Source organism: Callorhinchus milii, unplaced genomic scaffold, assembly GCF_018977255.1.
Source record: "Callorhinchus milii isolate IMCB2004 unplaced genomic scaffold, IMCB_Cmil_1.0 Scaffold28, whole genome shotgun sequence".
Taxonomy (NCBI): domain Eukaryota; kingdom Metazoa; phylum Chordata; class Chondrichthyes; order Chimaeriformes; family Callorhinchidae; genus Callorhinchus; species Callorhinchus milii.
The window spans coordinates 3,105,963-3,118,304 of NW_024704769.1; positions in this window are offsets into that span (position 1 = coordinate 3,105,963).

Consider the following 12,342-nt stretch of genomic DNA (forward strand, 5'->3'; position numbering starts at 1 on the left):
AAGATAATTAACACCTTCTTGCCATGCTTCTCCTTGTGCCTTTCAAATATCAGCAGGAGGTACAGAGGAGATGAGTTGCACGGCAGAAGTGTAATTAAAAATGAATGCTATAGAGTATTCATTACTATACAGATGAATGTCTTGTAGAGGTATTTGTTTTGGATGCAGAACAGAAATACTGAGGCAAGCAGACCGAGCTTTATAAACTAGACTGGGCACAATACAACCGACGTGTGTTCTTCGAGCGAGAGGTTAAACCTCAGTCCCCGTCTGCCTGTTCAGGTGGATGTTATTTGAAAAGAGAAGGAAGTTTCTCTCTCTCTCTCCTGGTGTCCGAGCCAACAATCCCCAAATAAAATCGGTCGCTCAGTCTGCGGCTGTGTGTGGGGCTCTGGCTGCCGTGTTCCGCCCACAAGATACACAGTCACTCCACTTTACAGCATGTCCTGTGAAGCGCTTTGAGGCGTCTCGGTATGAAACAGCAGACGTGCTCCTGACGCAAACTGCGATGACAGTAAGAGAGTCACTAACCACATTTGTGATATAGTCTATCACGTTCCGTAACTGCTTAGAAGATCTCACTTGATATTTGACGTTGAGGGGGTTTAAGAGAGGGAAAAATTTGTCGAGCCAGATTCAATTACACGCTACTATTTGAGCGTTGGCTTGGGCTGAGCTTCCCCAATGTGTCAGACGCAGTAACCGTCAAACACAGACGATCTCCCCGGGAGACTAGCAGCTCGACGCTGGCGGAAGAATAATTCAATTGTCTCGCAATAAAGGACAGAAGTATTAAATCAGATCTCCCTGTTCATGAAGGAAAGGACGTCAATTTTTTTCCCGGTCAGCCAGGTGTCTGGATACATGTCGGAAACCCATCGCCGTGCTTAAGAGTCTCCAAACCAGATGAAGTGTTGGATATAAGCGAGCTACCTACCCACGGAAATCTCCGCCTCGCAAATGGAATACGCACTCTCTCTCTCTTTCTGTCTCTCTCTCTCTCTCTCTCTCTCGCTCTCTGCATGTACCTAATCCCTGAGAGTATTAGGTGCAAGTTGGCAAAGGCTTAAGCCTTGGCGGACGGCCTCAGAGTGTGCGTTGGGGTAACGGCTGGAAATTAATCAGCTCGTACTACACAGCTCCCAACTGATAGCACGGCTTAGCAAGGCTCCCGCTGCTTGTCCAGCTAGGAGCACCCTACCTGTTAGCTCATAGCAGTCAGAAGGTTGTGGGTTCCAGCCCCACGTCAGGGCTTTGAGCTCACAGTCTAGGCTGACACTCTAGTGCAGGACTGGGGGTGGGGGGGAATTGTTGCATTGTCGGAGGTGCCATCATTTGGGTGAGACATCAAACCGAGCTCCCGTCTGTGCCAGTTTAAGCGGACGTTAAAGACCTCCCGTGAAAGGGGCTGCCTCAATGCAGGGTTCCGCCGAAAGGTGATTGACCTGAAGCATTAAGTTATTTTCCTCTCTCCATAGATGCTGCCTGACCTGCTGTGTTTAGTGTGAGCCTGAGCGTTCCCAGTGACTTCTGTTTTCCTCGCAAACGATTCTGCGTATTGTTAAGTTGCTATTGTTAGGCTTAAATTCCTCTGACAAAACACTGTGAAAACCGATTGCCTTGCCATCATCACACAATAATGCCATCACATAACTCACAGGAGGGAAACAAGGGAATTATTTGTCACCGAGAAGCGGAAATGACAGGGTTAGAGAGAGCACGGCATCGACTTAATGAGAATGCAGTGCTTCAGCTTACCAGTCGTACAGGGTGAGCTGTAAATTGATTCTTTCTCGCTTGCTAATTCTGCTTAATATTCAGTGTCAGCTTTGCCCAAGACACAGAAACACACAGACAGACCCCCTCTGCGTACACACACGCGCACACACCTCCGAGCTCTGACCTGCCGAGTGCTCCAGTGTGGGTGCTCTCACAGTCTCAACAGTTCATGCTTAGATCTTGGGTTAGGTAAGGGGAGACTGCTAAGGTTAATGAGACCCTGATATTCCTCCTATTCCAGCACAGCGCTGGGGGGAGAGCTTGCATTGTCAGAATCACTGTCCTTCGGATGAGACGTTAGACCTCACTCACCATCTGTGCCTGTTCACCAATCGATTAACAACCGGGTAAACAGAGGCGAGTGTGTGTGTGTGTGGAGTAAGGAAACTTGCCTAAGGTTTCGCCCTGCCTGCCTGGGAGTCAAACCCGGGTCCAATACACTACAGGACTCCAGAATGGAGATGGGAGGGTGAATCCTGCTCTAAATAAGGTGCAGGTTTGCTCCACGTTCTTGCAATCGATGCTGAGAGGAGAGGATGTCGCTCACTGCTTACATCGCTGTGGTACATGGCAAGAGCGGTGGGTTTCACAAAGCAATAAGTCAGGGCAGCCAAGCAACTAATTTCCTCTGTTGGAACATTGGGGCCTTCTACGGCGGGTTGAAGGTTAATGAAATAGGAAGGAGGAAAGCAGCCTTGTCGATGCAGACACTGTAAATACACATCGTGTTCGCCAACTTAAATCCAGCAGCACAATAGTAATGTAATGAGTCTCAGCGAGGACCTGTCTGCCCACTGGATCACGCAGCATTTCGGACAAAGAAATTGTCACCTCGTTTTTTCCGGGTGACTCAAACTCCCATCTTCCTATTACTGCATCAAACTGTTTCTTAAATGAGTTCAGTTTCCTTCCCCCATCTCCCTACACCCCATTCTCCCCCCTTTCCTCCCTCACCCCATTTTCATGGCTGTTTTGCGGGGGACATTGCTGGGCTGTGGAGTTCAGCGGTTAGTTGATCGGAGGAATCGGGTTAATTAATAACGCCCCATGAGAAAAAAATTGGTCACTCAATCAACAACTGTTTATTGTGACACTGTTGTCCCCAAATTGGCTGCCCACCAAAAAACCAGTCACTACAGTTTGCGGGTTATCCCGTGAACTGCTACATGACATCCTCCTGGCTTGAAAGGGGTCAGGGGAAATGTAAGGAAACTGATTATTGTTACTGTTATTTTCAAAGTCGTCCCTTTCCTTCGCAAACCCAAACTCCGAACGGCCTGCGAGCTGAGCTGTGGGCCCGACCTGCCGAGTGGCGAACAACATCAGAAACATCGAAAGCAAAGCATGTCAGCCGGTGTCAACTCTCGTTAATAGGAATTGTTAGCTAACCCAATATTCTAAATGTCAAGCTTGTTCGGTCCTCAGTACCTGCAGTGACTGGAATTAATCCAATGCTCTTGTTGAACGTAGAGTTTCTGCATGGCTGGCATTTGAGGCTCTTAATAATAATAATGATAATAATTAGTATTAATACGAATACATGCTGAGCCGGCAAGACCTCATATCGGAGGTCATATAAACACTGCTATAATGGGACTCTTTATATAAAAAAAGATTCTTGCAGCAATTTCACTGGCAACAGATCTAATAATAAGCCTTCGCTGTGAGAAGTACACACTTTCTGGTTTCTGTCCTGAACTTGCCCCTTTAAATAATAAATAATATGCTGTGATAATAACACTTGCATTCGATAGAGCACCTTATCATCTCGTTAAGACGTCTCAAAGCGCTTCAAAGGATATGCTGTATAGTGCAGTGACTGTGTGTTTTGTGGGCAGCCAATTGCGCACAGCAGTGTCCCACAAACAGCCGTGATTTGAGTGACCAATTTATTATTATTATACATTTTTTTTGAAGGGATCATTACCCCCGGAAAGCCAATCGACTAACAACCAGGTTCTTACTTCCAGTTAGGGAAATAGAGGTATGTGTGTGTGGAGTAAGGAAACTAGTCTAAGGATTCTGATGGCTGGGCACCTGAGCTGGAGGTGCGGAGAGATAAAAATGACCCTCCAGGGTATGCAATGACCATTCATTCATTTCTCTTAAATCCAGATTATTGTCAACCGGCAGTGAATGAGTTTGATGACTTTACTGGATTGACACAAGCAGTGAAGAGGTCCGTCTTTCCAGTGTTAAGTTGACTGTGTTCACTCCCGTCAACGTCTCACAACAAAGGCAGTGGCGTAGTTCTCCGGCACAATCGATCGCAGGCTTTATTGCGATCTGTGTCTGTGCCTCGGTTCTCCTAAGGGGTTGGTGTTTGATAGGCAGACAGTTTGCATTTTGCAAATAGCAATTTACATTTACCCAAATGTAAGGACGTGAAGTCCTGTAACTCAGTGGTTGGAGCATTCGCTTCGTAAGCGAGAGGGACCCGGGTTCGATTCCCGGGGCAGAGCGAAACCTTACTCAAGTTTCCTTACTCCACACACACACACACACACCTCTGTTTACCGAGCAGTATGTAGGAACCCGGTTGTTAGTTGATTGGCGGATCACTAGTTTGGTGGCTCTTTCAAATAGCCGACACAGGCACGATGGGCCTCCTTCTGTGCTGTAAAGATTCCACGATTCTCAGACAGAGTAAACTCCGCAGAGCTCACCTTAACCACTAGCCGTTTGCAGGGCTACTTCTGCAAAGGATTTCCTGACAGCTAGGCACTTGGCAGGAGGCAAGGCCAAGGACGCAGAGCGGGCGAAAGAGCTGTAAATGGAAGCTTTTACTGACCAGTTTTTACTTTGATGAGTGCAGAGCTCCAGGACATTTTATTTTCTCCTCACTTCCAGCGTTGTTTCGAGCACATTAGCCCAAACTGACTCATCCGCTGCGTCACTGCTGCCAGGAAATTTCGACTGTGCAAAAAAAGGAGAGAGAATATTTTGCTGTGGGCTAATATTTTCCCCCAACCATTCGCCTCCTTTATAAATAGCTCTCTTCCTCCCAACCCCAATGACTCATTCCGAGCTGCATTCACCCTTTGCCCTCCTTTCTCCGCAAGCAACCATTCCAGCTATCTGCCTGGCTCTGTCGAATAAAGCCATTTAATAATAATAATAATATTAATAATCCTTGCGTTTGATCCAGCGCCTTATCACGTCTTCGAGACGTCTGAAAGCGCTTCACGGGATACGCCGAAAAGCATAGTGACCGTGTGTTGTACGAGCGAAACGCAGCAGTCAGTGGCGCACAATTAACTGCGCCGATTAACGTTCACATGAACAGCGCGGACGGAACCTGGCCAACAAATTGGCGGCTGTTTGTGGGGATGCTGCCGTGCGCAAACTGGCTGCCATGTTTCGCCCACGAAATACGCAGTCACTGCACTTTGCAGCGCATACTGTGGAGCGGGTCGAGATGTCCCGAGGACGTGATAAGGCTCTGTATCGGATGCAAGGCTTATTTATTATGATTAGTGCCGGAGAGTGTGGGTGACAGACACACAGTGAGAGCTTGCGTTACGCTCAGCTAAAAGTTAGCTGCCACAGAAGCAGATTGATTTGAATTACCCTCTGGTCATCAGCTCACCTCTCCCCCTCTCTCTCTCGCTCGCGCTCTCACTCTCTCTCTCTCTCGCTCTCTCTCTCTCCTGTACAACACAGAACACGTAGCCAAACTGCAATTCAATGGAGTCGGGCACAAGCACGGACTGTGCAGAGGTGGTGTCATGTAAACACAAGGGAGCTCTAATTCAAACCAAATCGATAGGAACTGATCCGAAGTGTGTCTGCCTCGCACAGCGATCATTGCAGAAATCTGCCCGCTGGAAACGGCGCTTTGTGTTGCCATAAAATACGTCGTGATAAAAATCCTCGAAGCGTGACCCACTAATAATAATGATACTCATCCTTTGCATTTGATATAGTGCCTTCTCATGTTTACGAGACGTCTCAAAGCTCTTCACAGTGAATTGACTGCGTATTTTGTGGCGAAACGCGGCAGCCAGTTGCGCACAGCAGCGTCCCACAAACAGTCGTGGATTGAGTGACCAAATTATTATTATTAGGACGTGGGTTCGATTCCCGGGCAGGGGGAAACCTTTGACAAGTTTCCTTACTCCGCATGCCTCTGTTTACCAGCATTGAGTAGGAAACCGGTTGTCAGTCGATTGGCAGATCGCTTCCTTGGGGCAATAATTCCTTCAATAAATAAATAAACAAAGCAATTTGGTCACTCAACCCACGACTGTTTGTGGGGACGCTGCTGTGCGTAATCGGCTGCCACGTTTCGCCCACAAAACACACAGTCACTTCACTTCACAATCTATCCCGTGAAGCGCTTTGAGACGTCTCGAAGACGTGATAAGGCGCTGTATCAAATGCAAGGATTATTATTATTGTTATGGATTGAGTGACCATCTATCATTAACTGGGGTCTGGCTGTTGAGGAGTTCATAGTTTCCCCCAAAAAACTCCCCCACATCAAATGGAGGCCGGAGATCAGTAATACGTGTGATACTGTAATCCACCCGTCTGATCGCAGATATGTGCATGAGTTATTCGGAGACTGATCCTTGCCAAGTGTAACTGTCTGGGGTATTTTATAGCTCGGATAAATTGGACTTGGCATTGGGTCAACTTCTGTCTTAACAGCATTGAAATTAACAAGCTGGGTGTGAATGCTAAACCTTGCTGGAGAAAGCTATTTGTTACTGAAAGGTTGATATACAGTAAAACAAACAAAAGAAATAATAAATTGGTCACTTCAGTCCACGGCTGTTTGTGGGGACGCTGCTGTGCGCAATCGGCTGCCGCGTTTCGCCCACAAAATATACAGTCAATTCACTTTACAGTGCATCCCGTGAAGCGCTTTGAGACGTCTCGAAGACGTGAAAAGCGCTGTATCAAATGCAAGGATTATTATTATTATTTATTTCTGATGATTATATAGTAACTAACAATGCTTGCACTTAATACACTGCCTTTCACGTCAGAAGCCCATGATTGCGAGGATTTGATACAATAATCTGTAGTTCAGTGGTTAGAACAATCGCCTCGCAAGTGAAACTTAGGCAGGTTTCCTTACTGAATTGACTGTGTATTTTGTGGGCAAAACACACACAACAACCAATAGCGCCCTCCACGCAGGGTAGCGTCTCAGAACACGGCAGCTAATTGCGCACAGCAGCGTCCCACCACGCCGTGGATTGAGTGACCGAATTATTATTCAATTTATTGAAGGGATTATTACCTCCGGCAAAGCGAATCCGCCAATCGAATAAAAAGCAGGTTCCTTCTTGCAGCTAAGTCAACAGAGGCATGTGTGGAGTAAGGAAACTTAGCCCAACGTTTCGCCCTGACTGATCGGGAATTGAACCCAGGTCCTCTCGCACGCAAGCTGAGGCGAGTGCTCTAACCCCTAAGCTAAGGGGTCAAATGCCCTCATCGAAGGCGAGGAGGGTGAGGGAAAGTCACCGAGTATTGTCACGAAAGGTACATCAGATAATCACATTCGTGTGCTGGAGAGAACAAGTCTATTCTCAGTGAGAGCGACAGAGTACATGGTCAATTGGACAAGACAGACAGAGAGGATAACAAATTGCAGCGAGTCCCAGGAGAGGAAGTCCAGGTATTTCTAGAATGTGATCACGATGCTTTATCTCCTTCAGTTATTTTTTCTCACGCAGACAATGGATCAGAGATATTGAGGGCATCAGTCAGTACAAGAGCGATCACTTGGTGAGAGCTACAGACTGGCTTTCTTACCTGTTTCGGTCTCAAATGGGTCCTAGTGTCCCTGGATTTAACCATCTTTCCCGGCCGCCATGTCACACAGTTGTTTATTTAGTTCTCTGTCCTGAAATGGGATCCTGTAGCTCAGTGGTTAGAGCACTCGCCCTCGCAAGCGAGAGGACCTGGGTTCGGTTCCTGGGCGGGTCAGGGCGAAACATTGGGCAAGTTTCCTTGCTCCACACACACACACACAGACCCGCGCGCGCGCCTCTGTTTACCTGCCAGTAAGTCGGAACCCACTTGTTAGTAAATTGGCGGATCGCTTCACCGGGGGTCATAATATCTCCCACTGCCCCCCAAAAATTAAACAATGATAATAATAATTTGGTCACTCAATGCAGGACGGTTTGTGGGACACGGCTGTGCGCAATTTGTGGCTGCCCTCGTTTCGCCCGCAGAACACACCTTACAATATATTCTGTGAAACGCTTTGAGATGCCTCAGCGATGTGATGAGGCGCTAAATCGAATGCAAGGGTTAGTGTTATTACAGAGTGCGCACTGGGGTAACTGCTGGAGTCTAACCAGCCTAAACCACGTAGCTTCCCCATTCCCCAGAGACCGTTCTGTCCTAGAATCACGGAGGTCGCACAGGGGAATGAGCTCAACATTTCTCTTGCCCTGAAGTACTCAGCTCTCAGCATGTGTCTTGGTTAAAAAAAAAACCACAGGTTACGAACGCATCTTTCATTCCAACGGACTTAAGCCAAAGCACGGAAACCTTTCCCTGGTGCAAACCCACAGCGATAAATCACTGCCAATTAATTGTTGTGCTCAACGAACCTTTACCTGTCTAATCCCTCGGAGCTGATTTTGCAGCTCCATTGGGTATTGCTCGTGAAATGACCAGCCCTTCAAGCCTGAAGATGTAACTAACAGGGAATGACAACACTCATTTTACTCAAACTCACAATCAACTGCTGAACAAACGTTTTGCTGTGGAGAGCAGTGTGGGTGGTAAGCAGCTCATCTCTGAGGCATAATAATAATAATAATAATAATAAATATAGTAATATAATCCTTGCATTTGATACAACGCCTTATCACGTCTTCGAGAGGTCTCATAGCGCTTCATAGAATCACATCAAGAAGACGTGAAAAGCGCTATATCAAATGCAAGGATTATTATTATTATTATTATTATTATTACCGTCAAGTGTGGTGACTGAGTATTTTATGGGCGAAATGTGGCAGCCAAGTGCATACAGCAGCGTCCCCTAAAACAGTCGTGGAATGAGTGACACATTTATCATTGCACTTTTTTGTGAGGCATTATTAACTCCGGAAAGCGATCCGCCAATCGACTAACAGCTGGGTTCCCACTTACTGCTGGTAAACAGAGGCGTGTGTGTGGCGTAAGGAAACTTGCCAAAGGTTTCGCCCTGACCTGACCCGCCCAGGAATCGAACCCGAGGTCCTCTCGCTTGCGAGGCGAGGGCTCGAACCCCTGAGCCACAGGGACTCCACAGTTGTACTGGGGCTATCTGCGCCGCTGCGTATTGTCACCAGACTTTTACTGTATTATTATTGATGATCATACTAATTAATGATATTAATAATAAAATCTGCTCCATTGTAAAGCGTTATCTCATTAAAAATAAAATTCCCTCGCTGCGAAATGTTGTGCCTCTTCTCTCTCCCCCCACACCCCTTCCCTTCGCCTCTCCCCTGACGATTTTATTTTGTCAACGCCAGCAAAAACAGTTGCCTGTTTATGTTGCTCGAATGCTTCCTTCAGGTTTTGAACACGCAGTGTTGCCAGCAATGCACAGTCTGCTATCCTCAATGCTTCCTACACGGTTTGCTGTTGCTCATTTTAATTGGCAATACACAACGGCACAGGTAATACCCATTCAAGTGGAACTTTCACCTGACTCTCCTGCTGATTTGCTTCTGGATAAATAATGCAGGCAACTGCATCTTTTATTCCCCCCCCCCCCACCCCACGCCCCTGCACCCTCCTCCTCGTCCACACCCCTCCTCGTTCCCCATCCTCCCACCTACTTCACGGTGAGGGTTTCAAAACAATTATCTACCTCTGTGACTCTCAGCTCATCTGCCAACATACTATTCAGCTGTCTGCTGTGTGAGCAAAGCTTTACTCTGTCTCTAATCTATGCTGTTACTGACCTGGGAATGTGGACGGACGCACAGTGTAGAGGAGCTTTACTGTGTCTCTGACCCTGACCTGGGAGTGTGGACACACAGTGTAGAGGGAGCTTTACTGTGTCTCTAACCCTGACCTGGGAGTGTGGACGGACGCACAGTGTAGAGGGAGCTTTACTGTGTCTCTGACCCTGACCTGGGAGTGTGGACGCACAGTGTAGAGGAGCTTTACTGTGTCTCTGACCCTGACCTGGGAGTGTGGACCGACGCACAGTGTAGAGGGAGCTTTACTGTGTCTTTGACCCTGACCTGGGAGTCATTCACTTCGCAGCTGTCTGTGGGACACTGAACGCAAACTGACTGTCGCGTTTGCCTACGAACCGCACAGTCACTACACGTGACAGTAGACGCTGCGAGGCGTTTCGAGACATCCTCAAAGGCGCTGTTTCAAACACGAGGATAATTATCGTTTCGCCCACAAATTGCAGTCAATTAATTTTACAGCGCGGTACAATCTGTGAAGTGGGGTCTCTCACAGCATACACTCTGGGCTCTCCACCCCCACCCCAAGCCTTGGCTCTTGCCAACCTGCGCCTAATACTCTCCGGAATTAGGGAAGCAGGAGGCGTCCCTCCAGGGAGAGAGAGAGAGAGAGAGAGAGAGAGAGCATTCCATCCCAACCATCTATCTCGGGGATTTCCATGTGTAGGTGGGAGGCGTGGAATTCTCGGTTGGGTTTGGAGACTCTTAAGCAGCGGTGAAGGGTTTCCGCAGGTGTCAGGCACCCACTTTGGGACGTCTCGACGACGTGATGAGGCGCTATATCGAACGCAAGGATTATTAGCAAAATGGACCAGGGACGGGGTGAGTGTTTGGCCGCCCCGCGGAGAAATCAAGAGCAACGCGCGGGCAGCCGACCGTAAAGCCTAGCAAGCTGGAAACTCACCACAAACAGCGAGAGAAGGTCTGGGATTGAACTTCACCCGTCAAGAGATGAGGTGAGGGGGTGGGAGGTGTCAATGGCTGGTTTTAGTGCAGCGCCCACCACTGCAGAGCGAACTGGCAATAAGAGCGGCTGAAATAATGAGACCTCGCGGGAGATTCGGCGCTGAAATTCGTTTGGGTTATTGGTTTCTCTCAAAGGTTATTTTTCTTATCGATAGCAATTGATCTAATTGTGAGCAACCGTGTGGGTGTGAGTGTGTTGTGTGTGTGTTGTTGTGTGTGTGTTGTTTGTGAGTGTGTTGTATGTGTGTGTTGCGTGTGCGTAGAACTGTTATGGAACTGACATGTCATAAAAATAAACCTGGCAAAATTTGATACAGCGCTTTATCATGGAGTCCTGTAGCTCAGTGGTTGGACCCCTCGCCTCACAAGCGAGAGGACCCGGGTTCGATTCCCGGGCGGATCAGGGCTGAAACCTTAGGTAAGTTCCTTTACTCCACACACACACACACACACTGAATCCTCCTCTCTTTGTCAGTCACTGCTGTGCGCAATCGGCTGCCCCGTTTCACCCACAAAACACAAAACGACTGACGGAAAGTCAGCCACCTGAAACATTAATTCACCTTCCTCTCCCCATAGATGCTGCCTGACCCGCTGAGGGCTTCCCAGCGACTCCTGTGTTCGTTTCAGATTTGCAGCATCGGCAGTGTTTCGCCTGATGATGATTATGGTTGTGTGCCGCCGGGCTGCGACAGAATGAAGGCACGCATTGTTCTGATAAGAGAGGAGGAGGAGAGAGGGTTTGGTGTTGATTTAACGTCGGAACGTTAAATAAAAAGAGTGGGTTTAAAATAATCTTCGGCGCTTCTCATTTTTCCTCAGGTTTAGTCAGGCGAACAAGTGGCTCTCAGGCAGCGCGGATGTAATTTCCGACTTGATCAAAATTAATTCCGTGAGGATTTTTTTATGGCCGGTACAGACTGTGCAGTAAAAGCAATGAATGTTCATCAGATCAGCCACTGGCTCAGCCCTAGTATTCTCGCCTCGGAGTCAGAAGTTTGTGGCTTCAAGCCCCCAACGTCGGGACTTTGGAATCACATAATAATAATAATAATAATAATAATAATAATAATATAATAATAATAATCCTCGCATTTGATACAGCGCCTTACCACGTCTTCGAGACGTCTCAAAGCGCTTCACGGAAGAGAGAACTGACTTTGTGGGCGAGATGCGGCAGACAATTGCGTGCGCACAAACACTCGTGGATTGAGTGACAAAATTATTATTTATATTGAGGGATTATTACCCCAGGAAAGCGATCCGCCAATCGACTAACAACTGGGTTCCTACTTACTGCTTAAACAGAGGCGCGTAGAGTACGGAAACTTGTTTAAGGTTTCGCCCTGCCTGGGAATCGAACCCGGGTTCTCTCGCTGTTTGTGGGGACGTCGCTGTGCGCAAACCGACTTCCGCTTTCCGCCCGCAAAATACACAGTCACCGCACTTTACAGTGGATCCCGTGAAGCGCTTCGAGACGTCTCAACCCGATGATAAGGCGCTGTAACAAATGCATGGATTATTGTTAATATTTCCGAGGAGCCCGTGGAGTTCTTTAACGTACACCTGAACAGGGCACGGACCTGCTTTGCTCTTGTTTATACTGTGTGGCTGATTAAATCCGGGCAACACGTTTATTTCTCAGGCAAAAACCTGG